This window comes from Aotus nancymaae, unplaced genomic scaffold, assembly GCF_030222135.1.
Source record: "Aotus nancymaae isolate 86718 unplaced genomic scaffold, 86718_ANA_hifiasm-v0.15.2.pri h1tg000021l, whole genome shotgun sequence".
Lineage (NCBI taxonomy): Eukaryota > Metazoa > Chordata > Mammalia > Primates > Aotidae > Aotus > Aotus nancymaae.
Window position 1 is genome coordinate 24333637 of NW_026988433.1, and position 9190 is coordinate 24342826.

Below are 9190 nucleotides of genomic sequence, written 5' to 3' on the forward strand. Positions count from 1 at the left end.
TCTGATGACCATGAGTTTATATAAAAGGAAACTGCTTCCTCAGCCCTTGCCAAGACAGTCTGATACATCGTCATCATCATCGTCATTGTCATGGCCACTCTTTATTATTAACTTAGCACCTATTATGTGTTAAATTCTTTGCTAGAAAACCTGGACAAGTTACACCAAAGAAAGGACCACAGGAAGATATGTTAGCTCCTCCCAGGACTAGTTGTTTTCTTCCTAATTTTGTCAGTAAGCAAGAGCAGGCCCACTTGTGGGTGGTTCTTTGTGTGCCAAAAAAAAGTTACCCACCAGGAAGGGGTTTGGACTTCGGGTGGGTTCTCTTCCCGTACAAGTAGGAAGTGTAAAGCCTGAGATGTGCACTAGAGAGCATCTAACCTGCTCCCACCGGTCCAAGTGAGAGAGGAGGACTCTGGAGGCTAAGTACTACTGATTTCCCAGGAACATGCTCATGTCTCAGTCCACTGCACACCAGGCAGCTTTTGGTGGCTCTCCTCCCTTGGAGATTCTGTGAACAGGGCCGCTTCCATTTTTTTTTTCTTTAATGTTATTGAGACTGGGTCTGGCTCTGTTGCCCAGGCTGGAGTTCCATGGTGCAGTCCTGACTCACTGCAGCCTCGAACTCCTGGGCTAAAGTGATCCTCCCGCCTCAGCCTCCCCAGTAGCTGGGACTACAGGTGTGCACCACCTTGCCTCGCTAATTTTTTAAATCTGTTACAGAGATGAAGTGTCACTTTGCTGCCCAGGCTGGTCTTTCAGCCTGTCTTCAAGTGATCCTCCCACCTTGGCCCCCAAAGTGCTAGGATTATAGGTGTGAGCCACCTTGACTTCCATCTTAAAATCCTACCGCCTTAGAGTTCTTTGCTTTCTGCTGTGTCGTCAGGGAGGACTCACAGTCACTCTCAGTCTCCTCTGTCTGGATGTGACATATCATTTCTACTTGCTTTCCAGTGGGCAAGATCCAGTCACAGGGTCCCACCGCAACAGCCAGGGAGACTGGAAATGTATGGGGCACATGTATTTGGTGAGCACTGAGTGCCGCAAGTCCCTGGGCATGACCCTAAATTCCCGTGCCTGCACATCCAGGAAGTATTTTGTTCAGTTCATCTAGACTTGCTCTGTCTCTCAACTGGACTCAAAAAGATTGATGAATAAACCAGAATGCAAATTTATTACTTTACCAAAAGAATGTGTCAACCAGACTAGATTACTCACTGATTAGCACATTTAGTTGTTCTAGATAAGTCTTTCTATTTTTGAGACAGGATCCACCCCTGTTACCAGGCTGGAGTGCAGTGGCACAGTTGTGACTCTGAAGTGTTGATATCCTAGGCTCAAGCAATCCTGCCTCAGCTTCCCAAAGTGTTGACATTCCAGGCATGGGCCATGTGCTCAGCCTTTCTAGGAAAATCTATGTGGGGTGCCAAATTTTGGTTAAGAATTGCTTATTGAATATTAAAAGTTTAGCAGGAAGCTACTGCTTTTTTTTTTTTTCTTTTGAGACAGTTTCGATCTTGTTGCCCAGGCTGTAGTGCAATGGTGAGATCTCAGCTCACTGCAACCTCCACCTCCCGGGTTCCCAAGCGATTCTCCCGCCTCAGCCTCCTGAGTAGCTGGGACTACAAGCATGCACCACCATGCCCAGCTAATTTTGTATTTTTAGTAAAGACAGGGTTTCTCCATGTTAGTCAGGCTGATCTTGAACTCCTGCCCTCAGGTGATCCACCAACCTCAGCCTCCCAAAGTGCTGGGATTATAGGTGTGAGCCACCACGCCCAGCTGTGGGATGCTTCTAATAGTGTTAACAAGCTATAATGCAGCCCTTTCTCTGTAAAATATTTTAAAAAGAAATCACTGGGGGTCATGGTTCAAGACACTGTTCCCTTACAAGGCTGGAGATAGATAGCTAAAAAATTCTCTTTGGGTTCCGGCCATGAATGGGGTAGGATGCGCCCCAGCAATCTGTATGTTTCTGTGATTCCCCGGGAATTCTGATGGCCAAGTTTAGAAACCACCAAAATAAGAATGTGATGCAACAGAGTAGGCTCATGCTTTGCTGGTTACAATCACTTGCACACATGCGTTCTGGAGACAACACCCATACCACACTAACAGAATATGGGTGTTCCCAAAACTCATCCGATACTTACTTGCTCAGGGGCCCACGACAATGTTCCTGTAATTGGTTGCTTTTGCCCTGATTTCCTTCTCGGAGTCACCATCTCGCAGTTGGGTGTGATCCCAGCTCACACCTACAGGGGAAGTGGTTTTGCTGGGGAGGAGCCGCATGCTTGTTTTTGCCTGGGGAAGCCCCTCTTGGCAAGATGTTTGGGAGAGGCTCCAAAGGCAGCACGGAGGATGACGTGGAACTTAGGGGTATTCATTTTATGGTAAAGAAGCCCTTTCTAAAGGAGCGCTCCACTAATAGTGCACAAAGTGAGCCCTAGCCAGGAAACCACCCACCCATGCATCCTTGCCTCCTAAAATCAGGTTGTGGTTATCACATTCCTTCTTTGTGCTTTATATAAGGAATCCCAAGGACACTGTGATCTGTGCTGCAAATCTCAAAAGAGGTGAGAGGGCTGGGCTCACACCTGTAATCCCAGCACTTTGGGAGGCCGAGGCGGGCAGATCACTTGAAGTCAGGAGCTCAAGACCAGCCTGGCCAACATGGGAAATGCCGTCTCTACTAAAAATACAAAAATTAGCTGGGCAGGGTGGCAGGTGCCTCTAATCCTATCTACTTCGGAGGGTGAAGCAGGAGAATCACTTGAACCTGGGAGGCGGAGGTTGCTGTGAGCCAAGATCGTGCCACTGCACTCCAGCCTGGGCAACAGAGCGAGACTCCATCTCAAAAAAGAAAAAAAAAGTAGAGGAGAGTCCTTTTCCTTCTAACTTTCTTGGACTCTTTGGACTACCTTGGAACCCTTCTATTTACTGCCTTGTTGGCATTATCCTCAGTTTATGAAAAACAGGCCCACAGAGAGGAAGTAACTTGCTCACAGGTACATCTAAAAAGTGATGAAGCCAGAGAAGAACTTCTCCCTCCTCATCTGAAACCCTTCCTAGACCTGTATCTCCCACCTAGAAGCAGAAAGAAGCCAGGCGAAGATGCATCTTGATCTCCCTTGTGGTTTCAGCAAAAAAGCAGATGCGTTGGGGATGAAGCCTCCAGCCCCTGGGAAATCGGAACCACTTCTTGCTCCAGAGGCCATTGAGGTGACACAAGGTATGTTTCTCTCCCGCAGATCATAGTCACCGTATTTTACCTTTAAATGGAAACCATGAATCCTGCAGTACCCTTGTTAAGAGTCCAGTTTCAGCCTGAAATTCCTTTTTTTTTGTAAACCGCTTCAGCAAATAAAGTGTTGGCTTTTACACTAGCAACCTCCCAGCCTAGGAGGGGATGCTCTGGCATCCAACTCTAAAAGACAAATTTCGCTGGGAACCGTGGCTCATGCCTGTTATCCCAACACTTTGAGAGGCCGAGGCAGGCAGATTGCTTGAGCCCAGGAGTTCAAGACCAACCCGGGTAACATGGTGAAACCCCATCTCTACAAAAAATACAAAAATTAGCCAGTGGTCCCAACTACTTGAGTGGCTGAGGTGGCAGGATCTCCTGAGCCTGGGAGGCAGAGGTGGCAGTGAGCCAAGATTGAACCACTGCACTCCAGCCTGGGTGACAGAGCAAGACCCTGTCTCAAAAATAAATAAAATGAAAAGATTTAAAAAAAAGACAAATTATCCCACAAGTGGTACATTGTGGTGGTGGTGGTGGTGGTGGGTCTCCCTCTGGTTGTTGAAACTGGATCAAAACAAGTTGACAGTGCTACCTACTTCATGGGGCCATTGGAGAATTCACCGCTAATGCGTGCAAAACCCCTTCTGCCTGGCACACAACCTAATAGGTAAATGGTGGTTGTGATGGTTGGAATTGGAGTATATACTGAGCATCTTCTAGTTGCAGGGGTTTCACATGTATTACCAAGTTAATCCTCACAGCAGATATGACTCTGTTTTACAAAGGAAGTGGTGGATGCTCAGAGAGGTTAGGTAATGTGGGTCAAGGACACACAGCCAGGAAGGGACAAGGCCGAGAGTGCCTGACTGCAAGTACACACACTTTCTACCCCACCATCTTCTCCCCAAAGAAAATAGTCACTAATGTATGTGTGCAATGCTTAGAGGGCAGTGGATGCTCAGCAGATGCTGAGACAGTGAGGGAGTAAATGGCCAGGCGCAGTGGCTCACGCCTGTCCCAGCACTTTGGGAGGCCGAGGCAGGTGGATCGTGAGGTCAGGAGTTCAAAATCATCCTGGCCAACATGGTGAAAACCCTGTCTCTACTAAAAGAAAAAATACGAAAGTTAGCCAGGCGTGATGGTGCGTACCTGTAGTCCCAGCTACTCAGGAGGCTGAAGCAGAAGAGTTGCTTGAACCCGGGAGGTGGAGGTTACAGTGAGCCGAGATCACACCGTTACACTCTAGACTCTAGCCTGGGCAACAGAGCAAGACTCTGTCTAAAAAAAAAAAAAAGAAAAAAATACAGAGTGAGGGAGTAAATGAGATATGCCATGAACAGGAGCCCCTATGCACTTATGTGTGTTTTTGTTTAACTTGTGGACAAATACTTATAGATAGATGAAAAAAAAATCCTCTTTTGCAACTGAGAACTTGCTGTTCTGTATGAGTTTTGATAGATATAAGAAAGGCTATTATAATACCTGAGACAGTTAACTAAGTGAGGGACTATTGATAACCATAGGGTTAGTTGCAGACTGGGCACAGTGGCTCATGCCTGCAATCCCCTCACTTTGGGAGACTGAGGTGGGACGACTGCTTGAAGCTAGGAGTTCAAGACCAGCCTGGGCAAGAAAGCAGCACCCCATCACCACAAAACTTTAAAAATTAGCTGGGTGTGGGGTCATGTGCCCATAGTTGCACCCACTCTGGAAGGGGAGGCTGAGGCAGGAGGATTGCTTGAGCCCAGGAGTTGGTGGCTGCAGGGAGCTTTGATGGCACCACTGTACTCCAGCCTCATCAACAAAGTAAAATGTGTCTCTTAATTTAAAAAAAAAAAAAAAGGTTGGTTCTAGGACTGTAGAATCAATAGCTAAAAGCACAGGATTTGAGAGAAATCCTCAGTATTTGAGGATTCCAGTATTCCTTGTATTCCAGTTTCATGTTGACTTGATTTTTTATAAAGATCTTTTTTAAAAAGGAGCCCCTGCTTTATTTGGAACGTTTGGGGATACCCATGACTGCCTAAACCAAGTTCCACTGGGGCTGGGGCCATTCTCAGTCACTTCTGGGACTGGCAAGGGCCTGGCACATTGGGATTGAACTCCAGGTCGATGCCAGGCATTTGCTATGAATCTAAGAATCCTATGTTTTTCGGAGTCCAGAAGAATCCGAAAGGTCAGCCAAGCCAAGCCCCTTTATAACTTCCACCCATGCTGGCATTCTTCTCTGGTTCACGGAGTCCCTGCCGCCGGCCAGGCACTGGGGAAAAGCAGAGGCAGCCTGTGGCGTCCTGAGGATCCTGACGCAAAGCTCTCTGTAAAAGAAAGAAAACGCACCACCTGCTAACAGCAATGGGTTAGACAGGTAGGGTTCAAGGCTTATTTTGTTCCTCCTTTTGTCTGTTTTCCAAAACCTGTGCAACAGAATGATGTTACTTATGTTTGTTTGTTTGTTTTGAGACAGAATCTCACTGTTGTCACCCAGGCCGGAGTGCAGTGGCACAATCTTGGCTCACTGCAATCTCCACCTCCTGGGCTCAAACAATTCTCCTGCCTCAGACTTCCAAGTAGCTGGGACTACAGGCATGTGCCACCACCTCTGGCTAATTTTTGTATTTTTAGTAGAGATAGGGGTTTCACCATGTTGGCCAGGCTAGCCTCCAACTCCTGACCTCAGGTGATCCACCCACCTCAGCCTCCCAAAGTGCTGGAATTACAGGTGTGAGCCACTGCACCAGGCTTTTTTGTTTTTTTAGACAGTCTCTCTCTGTCGCCCAGGCTATAGTGCAGTGATGTAATCTTGGCTCACTGCAACCTCTGCCTCCTGGGCTCAAGGGATTCTCCTGCCTCAGCCTCCTGAGTAGCTGGGATTATAGGGGCGTGCCACCACACCCAGCTAATTTTCTCTATTTTTAGTAGAGATGGAGTTTCACTGTGTTAGCCAGGATGATCTCGATCTCCTGACCTTGTGATCCGCCCATCTCAGCCTCCCAAAGTACTGGGAATACAGATGTGAGCCACCATGCCCAGCTGAAATTCCTAATCATTCTTAAATAAGAGCTTGGCCTTTCCATTTTGCACTGGGTCTAGTAAATTGTGTAGCTGGTCTAGGCACCATTACCATTCGATCCAGAGTTTTGGACTAAGACAGCCCTGGGTCCCAATCCCGCTCCTTAATTTACACACTCAGTGACTTGGGACAAGTGACTGAATCTCTCTCCACCTCAGTTTCCCTGTTTGGAAAACAGGAATAACCTCCTAGTGGCGTTATAAAGACTAGCACTGTTGGTCTTTTCCTCTCGAAGCGTCCTTTGTCTCACTAGATAGAGAGCCGTTTTCCTTTCTTTCTTTCTCTTTCTTTTGCCTATTAAACCTCCTCTGCCAAATTCTTCACGTGTGTCCATGTCCTAAATTTTCCTAGTGCAAGACAACAATCCCCGGGTATTTACCTCAGACAATGTAGCGACTTCATATTGGGGACCTTGTCCAGGATACCAAGGTACAACATTCATCAAAACAGTGAATAGAGGTGGTGGTTCATGCCTGTAATCCCAGCCTTTGGGAGGCCAAGGCAGGCAGATCACCTGAGGTCAGGAGTTCGAGACCAGCCTGACCAACATGGAGAAACCCCATCTCTACTAAAAATACCAAAGTAGCTGGGCGTGGTGGCACACGCCCGTAATTCCAGCTACTCGGGAGGCTGAGGCAGGAGACTCACTTGAACCCGGGAGATGGAAGTTGCTGTGAGCTGAGATCACACCATTGCACTCCAGACTGGGCAACAAGAGCGAAACTCCGTCTCCAAAAAAAAAAAAAAAAAAAACACAGTGAATAGAGAAGGAGACTCCAACTCTGACCTTTTATTTTGGGGTTCTCAGCCTCCATTTTAGAACCAAATCAAATCCATAATGGCCATCCATTGGCCAGTTAAAAACATGGTTAGTGTGGCTGCCATTCTTTTTTTTTAATTATTATACTTTAAGTTCTGGGGTACATGTGCAGATCTTGCAGGATTGTTACATAGGTATACGTATGCCATGGTGGTTTGCTGCCTCCATGCCCCCTTCACCTACATTAGGTATTTCTCCTAATGTTATCCCTCCCCAACCTCCTCACCTCTGCTATCGCTCCCCTAGCCCCCCACCCCCCAAGAGACTTCAGTGTGTGATGATGTTCCCCTCCCTGTGTGCATGTGTTCTCATTGTTCAACACCCACTTATGAGTGAGAACATGCAGTGTTTTGTTTTCTGTTCTTGTGTCAGTTTGCTGAGAATGATGGTTTCCAGATTCACCCATGTCCCTGCAAAGGACATGAACTGATCGTTTTTTATGGCTACATAGTATTCCATGGTGTGTATGTGCCACATTTTCCTTGTTCAGTCTATCATCGATGGGCATTTGGGTCGGTTCCAAGTCTTTGCTATTGTAAACAGTGCTGCAATGAACATTCGTGTGCATGTGTCTTTATAATAGAATGATTTATAATCCTTTGGGTATATACCCAGTAATGGGGTTGTGAGGTCAAATGGTATTTCTAGTTCTAGATCCTTGAGGAATCGCTACACTGTCTTCCACAATGGTTGAACTAATTTACACTCCCACCAACAGTGTAAAAGTGTTCCTATTTCTCCACATCCTCTCCAGCATCTGTTGTCTCCAGATTTTTTAATGATCACCAGTCTAACTGGCATGAGATGGTATCTCAATGTGGTTTTGATTTGCATTTCTCTAATGACCAGTGATGGTGAGCATTTTTTCATATGTTTGTTGGCTGCATAAATGTCTTCTTTTGAAAAGTGCCTGTTCATATACTTTGCCCACTTTTCGATGGGGTTGTTTTCTTCTTGTAAATTTGTTTTAGTTCTTTGTAGATTCTGGATATTGTGGCTGCCATTCTTAAAGACTCAGATGTGAGGTTTACGGGGGAGAACATGGAGAATCCCTCAAGCACCCATGGTTTGTCGGTCATGTTTGAACCAGCTTCCTTTCACAGAGGACTTAGCTGTCACGTGGGGCTGGAAGAGGTTCTGGAGCAACTGAGGATTTCTGGCTAACGCTACTCCCTGGTGTTATCCACAGGCTTCTGGACTGATCCCAGCCTCCAACTGCCCACTGGGGTATCTGCAACAGGATCTCCAACTTTTCATTTTTTTCTTTTTTGAGATAGAGTCTTGCCGTGTCACCTAGGCTGGAGTGCAGTGGTGTGATCTCGGCTCACTGCAGTCTCCGCCTCCTGGGTTCAAGCAATTCTACTGTCTCAGCCTCCTGAGTAGCTGGGACTACAGGTGCACGCCATCACGCCTGGCTAATTTTTGTATTTGTGGTAGAGACAGTATTTCACCATATTGGTCAGGCTGGTCTCCTGACCTCAGGTGATCCATCCACCCCAGCCTCTCAAAGTGCTGGGATTACAAGCGTAAGCCACTGTGCCCAGCCTGGATCTCCAACTTTTCTACTGTAATTTCCTTCTTTCCTGTCCGCGACCACCGTATCTCCTACCGTCTCTGTGTATGCAATGTGTCACGCCCGGCTAATTGTTTGTATTTTTAGTAGAGACGGGGTTTCACTATGTTGGCCAGGCTAGTCTCAAAATCCTGATCTCGTGATCCGCTTGCCTTGGCCTTCCAAAGTGCTGGGATTATAGGCATGAGCCATCGTGCCCAGCTTCTTTCTCTTTTTTTTGTCTGTTAAACCTTCACTCCTTAAAAACAAAACAAAAAAACTAGCACTGTGTAATTAACATAAAGTAAATTAAGATGGAGGGGCCTCCATCTTTATATTATTTGTTTATGGGAAGTATTTAGCATAAGTAGCACAAAGTAGTCCCCAATGAGTAGTTGCTATAATCATGGGGAAGACACAGGCCAGCCCCCACAGGCCAGGCCTTGCTGACAGGCGGCTCCGCTTCCTACCTGGCAACTCCCCTAGCATCTCCTGGAAGGGCCA

General features: G+C 46.8%; 1 non-coding gene across 1 annotated transcript; it reads left to right on the forward strand.

Annotated features, from left to right (window-relative positions):
• Positions 1–4593: 4593 nt before the first annotated feature.
• On the forward strand, positions 4594–4719 carry LOC135276272 (small nucleolar RNA SNORA40). The gene has a single exon (XR_010343848.1). It is a non-coding gene; the product is annotated as a small nucleolar RNA SNORA40 (small nucleolar RNA).
• Positions 4720–9190: the final 4471 nt, after the last annotated feature.